The sequence below is a fragment of the Drosophila pseudoobscura genome, unplaced genomic scaffold (genome assembly GCF_009870125.1).
Source record: "Drosophila pseudoobscura strain MV-25-SWS-2005 unplaced genomic scaffold, UCI_Dpse_MV25 Unplacedtig00000090, whole genome shotgun sequence".
In the NCBI taxonomy this organism is placed as follows: Eukaryota; Metazoa; Arthropoda; class Insecta; order Diptera; family Drosophilidae; genus Drosophila; species Drosophila pseudoobscura.
Genome location: NW_022881714.1, coordinates 22,179 through 36,021, shown reverse-complemented (window position 1 = coordinate 36,021; position 13,843 = coordinate 22,179). Strand labels below are relative to the sequence as shown.

Genomic DNA, 13,843 nt, shown 5'->3' with positions numbered 1-13,843 from the left:
TTCATTTATTTGTCAGATATGTCTTTATTGAAAGAAATTAAAAATACACCATTTTACTGGCATATATCAATTCCTTCAATAAATTTTAATTTTATCCTAAAAGAATGTTGCGAAATGTCTTAGTTTTATATAAACGATATATTACCATATTGTTAAATAATATAATATGTATTTTGGCTTGTTTGATAATTATCAATTTATATAAAAGTATTAACCTGAAATCAGGTACAACATTGTACTTTTTAGGCTGTTGCATTAACCAATGTATGCCCATAGCTATGATGGACAATACATATTCGCAACGCGTGCATACTATGGTACATATGCACACAGATTTTATAAATCAATATTATTGTAATAATATCATCAATATGTATTTATATATTAATTGCTACACACATAGAACACAATGTTATATGTATAGCTACTACTAAATGAGTATATTGGCAATATAATTAATTAATATAAACATATAATATATACAACTGAATATATTTTATTTTACAATTATGATTTTATAAAAACATATTTTGTTTGGTAAATTGGCAATATATATATATTTTTGTTAACGGTAGAAACATACAATAATGATCCTTCCGCAGGTTCACCTACGGAAACCTTGTTACGACTTTTACTTCCTCTAAATAATCAAGTTCGGTCAACTTTTGCGAAACAACCGTAACACGCAAGGCGTCACAGTGATCACGTCCGGAGACCTCACTAAATAATTCAATCGGTAGTAGCGACGGGCGGTGTGTACAAAGGGCAGGGACGTAATCAATGCGAGTTAATGACTCACACTTACTGGGAATTCCAAGTTCATGTGAACAGTTTCAGTTCACAATCCCAAGCATGAAAGTGGTTCAGCGGTTTACCCGGACCTCTCGGTCTAGGAAATACACGTTGATACTTTCATTGTAGCGCGCGTGCAGCCCAGGACATCTAAGGGCATCACAGACCTGTTATTGCTCAATCTCATTATTGCTAGACGCAATTTGTCCATTTAAGAAGCTAGTGTCCTTATAATGGGACAAACCAACAGGTACGGCTCCACTTATATAAACACATTCAAACACAATAAACATTTTACTGCCACCATGAATGAAGGCTATATAAGCTTCAACACCATAATCCTGAAGATATCTATTTAATATATTTGAGTCTCGTTCGTTATCGGAATTAACCAGACAAATCACTCCACGAACTAAGAACGGCCATGCACCACCACCCATAGATTCGAGAAAGAGCTATCAATCTGTCTTACACACTTATGTTCGGACCTGGTAAGTTTTCCCGTGTTGAGTCAAATTAAGCCGCAGGCTCCACTCCTGGTGGTGCCCTTCCGTCAATTCCTTTAAGTTTCAGCTTTGCAACCATACTTCCCCCGGAGCCCAAAAGCTTTGGTTTCCCGGGAAGCGACTGAGAGAGCCATAAAAGTAGCTACACCCAATTGCTAGCTGGCATCGTTTATGGTTAGAACTAGGGCGGTATCTGATCGCCTTCGAACCTCTAACTTTCGTTCTTGATTAATGAAAACATCTTTGGCAAATGCTTTCGCTTAAGTTAGTCTTACGACGGTCCAAGAATTTCACCTCTCGCGTCGTAATACTAATGCCCCCAAACTGCTTCTATTAATCATTACCTCTTGATCTGAAAACCAATGAAAGCAGAACAGAGGTCTTATTTCATTATCCCATGCACAGAATATTCAGGCATTTGAAGCCTGCTTTAAGCACTCTAATTTGTTCAAAGTAATTGTACCGGCCCACAATAACACTCGATGAAGAGCACTAATGCAGGTTTTTAAATAGGAGGAATATATAAAAAATACAAGTACTTAATTATATATAAGAACTCCACCGGTAATACGCTTACATACATAAAGGTATAGTACTAACCACAATTGTAAGTTGTACTACCCGTATGAAGCACAAGTTCAACTACGAACGTTTTAACCGCAACAACTTTAATATACGCTATTGGAGCTGGAATTACCGCGGCTGCTGGCACCAGACTTGCCCTCCAATTGGTCCTTGTTAAAGGATTTAAAGTGTACTCATTCCAATTACAGGGCCTCGGATATGAGTCCTGTATTGTTATTTTTCGTCACTACCTCCCCGAGCTGGGAGTGGGTAATTTACGCGCCTGCTGCCTTCCTTAGATGTGGTAGCCGTTTCTCAGGCTCCCTCTCCGGAATCGAACCCTGATTCCCCGTTACCCGTTGCAACCATGGTAGTCCTAGATACTACCATCAAAAGTTGATAGGGCAGACATTTGAAAGATCTGTCGTCGGTACAAGACCATACGATCTGCATGTTATCTAGAGTTCAACCAATGTAACGATCTTGCGATCGCTTGGTTTTAGCCTAATAAAAGCACACGTCCCATAAGGTCCGTGTTTTAATTGCATGTATTAGCTCTAGAATTACCACAGTTATCCAAGTAACTGTTAACGATCTAAGGAACCATAACTGATATAATGAGCCTTTTGCGGTTTCACTTTTAATTCGTGTGTACTTAGACATGCATGGCTTAATCTTTGAGACAAGCATATAACTACTGGCAGGATCAACCAGAATAATGTTTTCGTTTCGTGCGCATACGCTCACATATGTAAATATTTGACAACTCAATAATACTTTTGAATAAAAAAAAAAATAAATAAATATTTTTTATCAACAGTTTATGAGAATTTGTTAAACGATTGTGGCCATTTTTATATAGCATTCACATTCGCCATTTTTCTCTATATAAATATATATATTTTATTATATACATTTTTTTTTCGTTCAAAAATATCTTTTTATTTGCACTTAATATATTATCACACGTATATAGGCTTAAACCAATATTAATTGTGTTTAAACTATGTATTTTGACAACAAATTTAAAATTTATCCAATTTCGTATGCGTTTTTTGTGATATACATTAAATAAAACCAAACACATGAGTTCATGTGGAATGGAATTTATATATTTTGGCAATATTTGAATTTGCATATAAATCGCTTTGATTATATGCTGGTACATTGTTGAAATGGCACTCATACAATATTTAATCATATAAGACCATTTCCAAAAATTCACGATAATAATTCGAAACAGAAATGATATATACTAAATAGTATATATCTTGGTTAGTTTCACTATATTATCTTTATTAAGATCAATTTGAAAACAAATATCTCCTATTAAACACTACTTTGAGTATAATGACAACATATAATAATATTATATACAATACTGTACCAAATATTGTATACAATACCGATGGACATCAACTGTCCATCATGTATAGGTTTTCTGCCACGCTTTCCGCAAATCGGGTATTTTTGCTTTAGAGTGCCTCTTAACAATAGTTTCTTTTCGTATTTTAATAAAAAATACAATACTATCACTTCAAAATTATTCATATATATTAAGAAATATATATATATTCATATAAAATACACAGACATTGTCGGCTAAGTATATTCCCCATATCATATGAAATAAATTAATAATTTTTCATTATAAAATTTTCATATGAAATATACCATGCACGAGACTACCACTCCCTATATAGGTTTTCTGCCACGCTTTCCGCAAATCGGGTATTTTTACTTGAGAGTGCCTCTTAACAATAGTTTCTTTTCGTATTTTAATAAAAAATACAATACTATCACTTCAAAATTATTCATATATATTAAGAAATATATATATATTCATATAAAATACACAGACATTGCCGGCTAAGTATATTCCCCATATCATATGAAATAAATTAATAATTTTTCATTATAAAATTTTCATATGAAATATACCATGCACGAGACTACCACTCCCTATATAGGTTTTCTGCCACGCTTTCCGCAAATCGGGTATTTTTACTTGAGAGTGCCTCTTAACAATAGTTTCTTTTCGTATTTTAATAAAAAATACAATACTATCACTTCAAAATTATTCATATATATTAAGAAATATATATATATTCATATAAAATACACAGACATTGCCGGCTAAGTATATTCCCCATATCATATGAAATAAATTAATAATTTTTCATTATAAAATTTTCATATGAAATATACCATGCACGAGACTACCACTCCCTATATAGGTTTTCTGCCACGCTTTCCGCAAATCGGGTATTTTTACTTGAGAGTACCTTTTAAAAATAGTTTCTTTTCGTATTTTAATACAAAATACTATACTATCACTTCAAAATTATTCATATATATTAAGAAAAATATATATACGCATATAAAATAAACAGACATTGCCGACTTAGTATGTTCCCCATATCATATGAAATTAAATTAATTATTTTTATTACATTCATCATTCATTTACATGAAAAATATCATATCAGCTGGTATCTTTGCTTTAATTTCACATATACACGTAATATATCTATTTATATTAAATACATTTTTATATTTTCTATATTTATAATCGCATTATGATTATGTTATAATGTTATATTATATATGAGAAACATTCCCATATCCATATCCATATCCATATCCATATCCATATAAAACCTAATATTGATATTTTATAGCACACCTCGGCGTTATTTGTTATTTTTATTCATTATAACACAATGTCAAAAATATACATATATTTTTGTAAATATGTATATAAAATATATCATTATATTTTCTCTATTCAAAATCAAATCATGCTCATGTTATAATTTTAAGGATATGGTGAATGTTTCCCCATATCCATAATATTGTCATTTTATATACAAAACTATTTAATTCTTGCATTTATATCACATATCATTGAATTCCAATATTAGAAATACTGCCAAGTTCCACAAACGACCACTCCAAATATACATATATTTGTACATATGTATATAAAATATATCTTTATATTTTCTGTATTCATAATCAAATCATGCTCATGTTATAATTTTTAGGATATGGGAAACATTTCACATACCCAATAATATTATCACATTTTATATACCAAACTATTTAATTCTTGCATTCATATCACATATCATTAAATTCCAATATTAGAAATACTTCCAAGTTCCACAAACGACCACTCCAAATATACATATATTTGTACATATGTATATAAAATATATCTTTATATTTTCTGTATTCATAATCAAATCATGCTCATGTTATAATTTTTAGGATATGGGAAACATTTCACATACCCAATAATATTATCACATTTTATATACCAAACTATTTAATTCTTGCATTCATATCACATATCATTAAATTCCAATATTAGAAATACTTCCAAGTTCCATATACGATCACTCCATGCTTTTTGCATTCATATTATTTCATATATACATTCACATTTGCACATATGCATATACACTATGTTTCGTGTGTTCACATAATAAAATTTTTATAAGTATCATTTCATATGTAATTAAGTATAACAAACTTATAATATAACATTATATTCATATTCAAGCCAACGTAATTTATATAGGATAAATAATTTATCCATATTTATATAAAATATATTCTTTTTAATATATATCTATATATAAATATATATTACCATTTATAGGTATATATTCATATAAATATATAAAAATAATTTTCATATATAAAGAATAAATTTATATATATCGAATCATCAAGCAAAGGATAAGCTTCAGTGGATCGCAGTATGGCAGCTGCTCAACCACTTACAACACCTTGCCTGTTACAAAAGTCGTTTACAATTGATTCTAGGCTTTGTCATTGTATTAAATAATGTTTTTATATGCAACTAGCGCGGCATCAGGTGATCGATGATCCTCCCAATTTACTATGTTACAAATTACATTGGCATCACATCCATTGTCGTTTATAAAATAAATTATAAACTTTTAATGGTTTAGAAGCCATACAATGCAAATTGCCCCTTATTTATCATTGCAGTCCAGCACGGATACGACCTTAGAGGCGTTCAGGCATAATCCAACGGACGTAGCGTCATACCACTGTTCGCTCGAACAAGTATTGTGCCATTGGTCCGTACCTGCGGTTCCTCTCGTACTACGCAGGAATGCTGTCGCAACAACGTTTTGTCATTAGTAGGGTAAAACTAACCTGTCTCACGACGGTCTAAACCCAGCTCACGTTCCCTTGCATGGGTGAACAATCCAACGCTTGGTGAATTTTGCTTCACAATGATAGGAAGAGCCGACATCGAAGGATCAAAAAGCGACGTCGCTATGAACGCTTGGCCGCCACAAGCCAGTTATCCCTATGGTAACTTTTCTGACACCTCTTGTTAAAAACTCTTTAAACCAAAAGGATCGATAGGCCGAGCTTTTGCTGTCCCTGTGTGTACTGAACACCGAGATCAAGTCAGCATTTGCCCTTTTGCTCTATGTGTGGTTTCTGTCCGCACTGAGCTGGCCTTGGGACACCTCCGTTATTATTTGAGAGATGTACCGCCCCAGTCAAACTCCCTACCTGGCAATGTCCTTGAATTGGATCATACCTGAGTAATTGGAGTTATACCAAATTTTCAAATTGAAAATACATAAATGCATTTTCTCATTAAAGAATTTGTTTGCGATTATATAACAAACTCGTGATACTTTGATCAAGAAGCTTGCATCAAAACCCAATACCATAAGATATAATAAATATATCCGTATAATGGCTAGGAAATGATACACGTTCCATTTAATCAAGTAAGTAAGGAAACAATAAGAGTAGTGGTATTTCATTGTCGATACCAAACCGAAATCTAATATCTCCCACTTATGCTACACCTCTTATGTCTCCTTACACTGCCAGATTAGAGTCAAGCTCAAAAGGGTCTTCTTTCCCCGCTAATTATTCCAAGCCCGTTCCCTTGGCTGTGGTTTCGCTAGATAGTAGATAGGGACAGTAGGAATCTCGTTAATCCATTCATGCGCGTCACTAATTAGATGACGAGGCATTTGGCTACCTTAAGAGAGTCATAGTTACTCCCGCCGTTGACCCGCGCTTACTTGAATTTCTTCACTTTGACATTCAGAGCACTGGGCAGAAATCACATTGTGTCAACACCCGCTAGGGCCATCACAATGCTTTGTTTTAATTAGACAGTCGGATTCCCCAAGTCCGTGCCAGTTCTGAATTGATTGTTAATTGATAATCGTTATAATTAATAAGAACTAACTGGTTTAACCCAATTAGTATTCTTAAAAATTTTAGCAAGAAAGTTCCACAATTGGCTACGTAACTAAACTATCCGGGGAACAAGTAACTACCATAAATGATAGAAACTCTATTTACCCAGAACGAGCACATAAACCATGTTATTGTTTCCCAATCAAGCCCGACTATCTCAATCTTCAGAGCCAATCCTTATCCCGAAGTTACGGATCTAATTTGCCGACTTCCCTTACCTACATTATTCTATCGACTAGAGACTCTTCACCTTGGAGACCAGCTGCGGATATTGGTACGGCCTGTTGAGAAGTTTGCGTGTCCCCACCATAAATTTTCAAGGTCCGAGGAGAAAATATCGACACAACAGTATATGTCATGCTCTTCTAGCCCATCTACCATATCTCTCTGCGAAAGACTTCCATGGTAGTACGGCTATAAAACAGAAAAGAAAACTCTTCCGATATCTCTCGACGGCTTCTTTATGGTCGTTCCTGTTGCCAGGATGAGCACGAGGCCCATATTTAATAACAAACGGATACTCAACAGGTTACGGAATTGGAACCGTATTCCCTTTCGTTCAAAATTATTCAAGTATTTAAAAATCATAAAAGATTTGACAATATTACTCACTGATTTTTTACTTGAAAATTTTCGGCTTTCGCCTTGAACTTAGGACCGACTAACTCGTGATCAACCACTGTTCACACGAAACCCTTCTCCACTTCAGTCCTCCAAGGTCTCATTCGATTATTTGCTACTACCACCAAGATCTGTGCCAATGGCAGCTCCATGAAGGCTTACGCCAAACACTTCTACGCATACCATTGTACCTTCCTACTCACTAAAGTTTCAAAATTTATATCACAAGTAATATAAATCATCTACTTTAGCGGTAATGTATAGGTATACAACTTAAGCGCCATCCATTTTAAGGGCTAGTTGCTTCGGCAGGTGAGTTGTTACACACTCCTTAGCGGATTTCGACTTCCATGATCACCGTCCTGCTGTTTTAAGCAACCAACGCCTTTCATGGTTTCTGCATGAGTTGTTAATTTGGGCACCGTAACATTACGTTTGGTTCATCCCACAGCGCCAGTTCTGCTTACCAAAAGTGGCCCACTGGGCACATTATATCATAACCTTAAACTTCATATCAAGAAAGTTAAGGTTCTTACCCATTTAAAGTTTGAGAATAGGTTAAGATCGTTTCGACCCTAAGGCCTCTAATCATTCGCTTTACCAGATAAGATTATTTTATATAACATTAAAATGCACCAGCTATCCTGAGGGAAACTTCGGAAGGAACCAGCTACTAGATGGTTCGATTGGTCTTTCGCCCCTATACTCAATTCTGACAATCGATTTGCACGTCAGAACTGTTTCGGTCTTCCATCAGGGTTTCCCCTGACTTCAACCTGATCAAGTATAGTTCACCATCTTTCGGGTCACAGCATATATGCTCAAGGTACGTTCCAGTTAGAGGCATAAATAATATAAATATTATCATACATAACTATATAGAACGCCCCGGGATTGTGTTAATTATCTATAAATAGTTAAAAAACTAATCCCATTATTAGTCAAGTTAATTACGCTATTAGGTTTATCTCCCAATAACTTGCACATATGTTAGACTCCTTGGTCCGTGTTTCAAGACGGGTCCCGAAGGTATCCTGAATCTTTCGCATTGTTAATCATACAAATGCATATAATAAACACAAAAATCAATGATAATTATGCCATTATATAATTTCGAAAAATTAACGCACTGTATTAATTTTAATTTATCAACACTTTATCAAATTAATGACATTTATTCTATGTTAAAATGCAAGCATAATAATTTGAATAAACTATAAGTCATATTTTATGATAAATTTGTTATATGCTAATAGATTACAATGTCCTTATATGGAAAAAATGCACACTATTATTATAATATTGTTAAAATATTACAACTTTAATGATGAATTTTCCATAACGGATATTCAGGTTCATCGGGCTTAACCTCTAAGCAGTTTCACGTACTGTTTAACTCTCTATTCAGAGTTCTTTTCAACTTTCCCTCACGGTACTTGTTTACTATCGGTCTCATGGTTATATTTAGTTTTAGATGGAGTTTACCACCCACTTAGTGCTGCACTATCAAGCAACACGACTCTTTGGAAACATCATCTAGTAATCATTAACGTTATACGGGCCTGGCACCCTCTATGGGTAAATGGCCTCATTTAAGAAGGACTTAAATCGTTAATTTCTCATACTAGAATATTGACGCTCCATACACTGCATCTCACGTTTGCCATATAGACAAAGTGACTTAGTGCTGAACTGATTTCTTTTCGCTCGCCGCTACTAAGAAAATCCTGGTTAGTTTCTTTTCCTCCCCTAATTAATATGCTTAAATTCAGGGGGTAGTCCCATATGAGTTGAGGTTGTATATACGTATATTAAAATTTATAATGATAATTACACTATATTATTATATATATAGAGCGTTCTCATAATGAAATCATTATAATATTCGTATTTTATAACGAATATCACGAAGAATATTAAATATTTATATTTACAACAAAATTTCCTTTCGAAACATTAATAAGAGGCAATTCTAGATGAAAAAACTTTAATTATTTTTTTATGCTAGACATTCCTCAGTATTATTTGATTCAAAAAGGACAAAAAAATATATATTTTTCTTCGTTCTTCTCACACAAATATATACAACAATGAGAGATAATGCGTTTCCATTTAATATCAATATTATGAATATATATATATATACATATCCAATAATATACAATATGCTTAAAAATTTCGTAAAATTTTTAAACAACTTATTTAGCATAGTCTTACAACCCTCAACCATATGTAGTCCAAGCAGCACTATAAAATTAATTAAAGTACCAAACAGCATGGACTGCGATATGCGTTCAAAATGTCGATGTTCATGTGTCCTGCAGTTCACACGATGACGCACAGTTTGCTGCGTTCTTCATCGACCCATGAGCCGAGTGATCCACCGCTTAGAGTGATTAAAATTTGTTTATTCATTTATTTGTCAGATATGTCTTTATTGAAAGAAATTAAAAATACACCATTTTACTGGCATATATCAATTCCTTCAATAAATTTTAATTTTATCCTAAAAGAATGTTGCGAAATGTCTTAGTTTTATATAAACGATATATTACCATATTGTTAAATAATATAATATGTATTTTGGCTTGTTTGATAATTATCAATTTATATAAAAGTATTAACCTGAAATCAGGTACAACATTGTACTTTTTAGGCTGTTGCATTAACCAATGTATGCCCATAGCTATGATGGACAATACATATTCGCAACGCGTGCATACTATGGTACATATGCACACAGATTTTATAAATCAATATTATTGTAATAATATCATCAATATGTATTTATATATTAATTGCTACACACATAGAACACAATGTTATATGTATAGCTACTACTAAATGAGTATATTGGCAATATAATTAATTAATATAAACATATAATATATACAACTGAATATATTTTATTTTACAATTATGATTTTATAAAAACATATTTTGTTTGGTAAATTGGCAATATATATATATTTTTGTTAACGGTAGAAACATACAATAATGATCCTTCCGCAGGTTCACCTACGGAAACCTTGTTACGACTTTTACTTCCTCTAAATAATCAAGTTCGGTCAACTTTTGCGAAACAACCGTAACACGCAAGGCGTCACAGTGATCACGTCCGGAGACCTCACTAAATAATTCAATCGGTAGTAGCGACGGGCGGTGTGTACAAAGGGCAGGGACGTAATCAATGCGAGTTAATGACTCACACTTACTGGGAATTCCAAGTTCATGTGAACAGTTTCAGTTCACAATCCCAAGCATGAAAGTGGTTCAGCGGTTTACCCGGACCTCTCGGTCTAGGAAATACACGTTGATACTTTCATTGTAGCGCGCGTGCAGCCCAGGACATCTAAGGGCATCACAGACCTGTTATTGCTCAATCTCATTATTGCTAGACGCAATTTGTCCATTTAAGAAGCTAGTGTCCTTATAATGGGACAAACCAACAGGTACGGCTCCACTTATATAAACACATTCAAACACAATAAACATTTTACTGCCACCATGAATGAAGGCTATATAAGCTTCAACACCATAATCCTGAAGATATCTATTTAATATATTTGAGTCTCGTTCGTTATCGGAATTAACCAGACAAATCACTCCACGAACTAAGAACGGCCATGCACCACCACCCATAGATTCGAGAAAGAGCTATCAATCTGTCTTACACACTTATGTTCGGACCTGGTAAGTTTTCCCGTGTTGAGTCAAATTAAGCCGCAGGCTCCACTCCTGGTGGTGCCCTTCCGTCAATTCCTTTAAGTTTCAGCTTTGCAACCATACTTCCCCCGGAGCCCAAAAGCTTTGGTTTCCCGGGAAGCGACTGAGAGAGCCATAAAAGTAGCTACACCCAATTGCTAGCTGGCATCGTTTATGGTTAGAACTAGGGCGGTATCTGATCGCCTTCGAACCTCTAACTTTCGTTCTTGATTAATGAAAACATCTTTGGCAAATGCTTTCGCTTAAGTTAGTCTTACGACGGTCCAAGAATTTCACCTCTCGCGTCGTAATACTAATGCCCCCAAACTGCTTCTATTAATCATTACCTCTTGATCTGAAAACCAATGAAAGCAGAACAGAGGTCTTATTTCATTATCCCATGCACAGAATATTCAGGCATTTGAAGCCTGCTTTAAGCACTCTAATTTGTTCAAAGTAATTGTACCGGCCCACAATAACACTCGATGAAGAGCACTAATGCAGGTTTTTAAATAGGAGGAATATATAAAAAATACAAGTACTTAATTATATATAAGAACTCCACCGGTAATACGCTTACATACATAAAGGTATAGTACTAACCACAATTGTAAGTTGTACTACCCGTATGAAGCACAAGTTCAACTACGAACGTTTTAACCGCAACAACTTTAATATACGCTATTGGAGCTGGAATTACCGCGGCTGCTGGCACCAGACTTGCCCTCCAATTGGTCCTTGTTAAAGGATTTAAAGTGTACTCATTCCAATTACAGGGCCTCGGATATGAGTCCTGTATTGTTATTTTTCGTCACTACCTCCCCGAGCTGGGAGTGGGTAATTTACGCGCCTGCTGCCTTCCTTAGATGTGGTAGCCGTTTCTCAGGCTCCCTCTCCGGAATCGAACCCTGATTCCCCGTTACCCGTTGCAACCATGGTAGTCCTAGATACTACCATCAAAAGTTGATAGGGCAGACATTTGAAAGATCTGTCGTCGGTACAAGACCATACGATCTGCATGTTATCTAGAGTTCAACCAATGTAACGATCTTGCGATCGCTTGGTTTTAGCCTAATAAAAGCACACGTCCCATAAGGTCCGTGTTTTAATTGCATGTATTAGCTCTAGAATTACCACAGTTATCCAAGTAACTGTTAACGATCTAAGGAACCATAACTGATATAATGAGCCTTTTGCGGTTTCACTTTTAATTCGTGTGTACTTAGACATGCATGGCTTAATCTTTGAGACAAGCATATAACTACTGGCAGGATCAACCAGAATAATGTTTTCGTTTCGTGCGCATACGCTCACATATGTAAATATTTGACAACTCAATAATACTTTTGAATAAAAAAAAAAATAAATAAATATTTTTTATCAACAGTTTATGAGAATTTGTTAAACGATTGTGGCCATTTTTATATAGCATTCACATTCGCCATTTTTCTCTATATAAATATATATATTTTATTATATACATTTTTTTTTCGTTCAAAAATATCTTTTTATTTGCACTTAATATATTATCACACGTATATAGGCTTAAACCAATATTAATTGTGTTTAAACTATGTATTTTGACAACAAATTTAAAATTTATCCAATTTCGTATGCGTTTTTTGTGATATACATTAAATAAAACCAAACACATGAGTTCATGTGGAATGGAATTTATATATTTTGGCAATATTTGAATTTGCATATAAATCGCTTTGATTATATGCTGGTACATTGTTGAAATGGCACTCATACAATATTTAATCATATAAGACCATTTCCAAAAATTCACGATAATAATTCGAAACAGAAATGATATATACTAAATAGTATATATCTTGGTTAGTTTCACTATATTATCTTTATTAAGATCAATTTGAAAACAAATATCTCCTATTAAACACTACTTTGAGTATAATGACAACATATAATAATATTATATACAATACTGTACCAAATATTGTATACAATACCGATGGACATCAACTGTCCATCATGTATAGGTTTTCTGCCACGCTTTCCGCAAATCGGGTATTTTTGCTTTAGAGTGCCTCTTAACAATAGTTTCTTTTCGTATTTTAATAAAAAATACAATACTATCACTTCAAAATTATTCATATATATTAAGAAATATATATATATTCATATAAAATACACAGACATTGTCGGCTAAGTATATTCCCCATATCATATGAAATAAATTAATAATTTTTCATTATAAAATTTTCATATGAAATATACCATGCACGAGACTACCACTCCCTATATAGGTTTTCTGCCACGCTTTCCGCAAATCGGGTATTTTTACTTGAGAGTGCCTCTTAACAATAGTTTCTTTTCGTATTTTAATAAAAAATACAATACTATCACTTCAAAATTATTCA

General features: G+C 33.7%; 4 non-coding genes across 4 annotated transcripts; all 4 read right to left on the bottom strand.

Moving 5' to 3' along the window:
- Positions 1-585: 585 nt before the first annotated feature.
- Positions 586-2,579, bottom strand: LOC117185475 (small subunit ribosomal RNA). Its single transcript, XR_004470987.1, has one exon. It is a non-coding gene; the product is annotated as a small subunit ribosomal RNA (ribosomal RNA).
- Positions 2,580-5,590: 3,011 nt separating this feature from the next.
- Positions 5,591-9,553, bottom strand: LOC117185485 (large subunit ribosomal RNA). The gene has a single exon (XR_004470997.1). It is a non-coding gene; the product is annotated as a large subunit ribosomal RNA (ribosomal RNA).
- A 417-nt stretch (positions 9,554-9,970) lies between these two features.
- LOC117185491 (5.8S ribosomal RNA) lies at positions 9,971-10,149 on the bottom strand. Its single transcript, XR_004471003.1, has one exon. It is a non-coding gene; the product is annotated as a 5.8S ribosomal RNA (ribosomal RNA).
- A 600-nt stretch (positions 10,150-10,749) lies between these two features.
- Positions 10,750-12,743, bottom strand: LOC117185474 (small subunit ribosomal RNA). The gene has a single exon (XR_004470986.1). It is a non-coding gene; the product is annotated as a small subunit ribosomal RNA (ribosomal RNA).
- Positions 12,744-13,843: the final 1,100 nt, after the last annotated feature.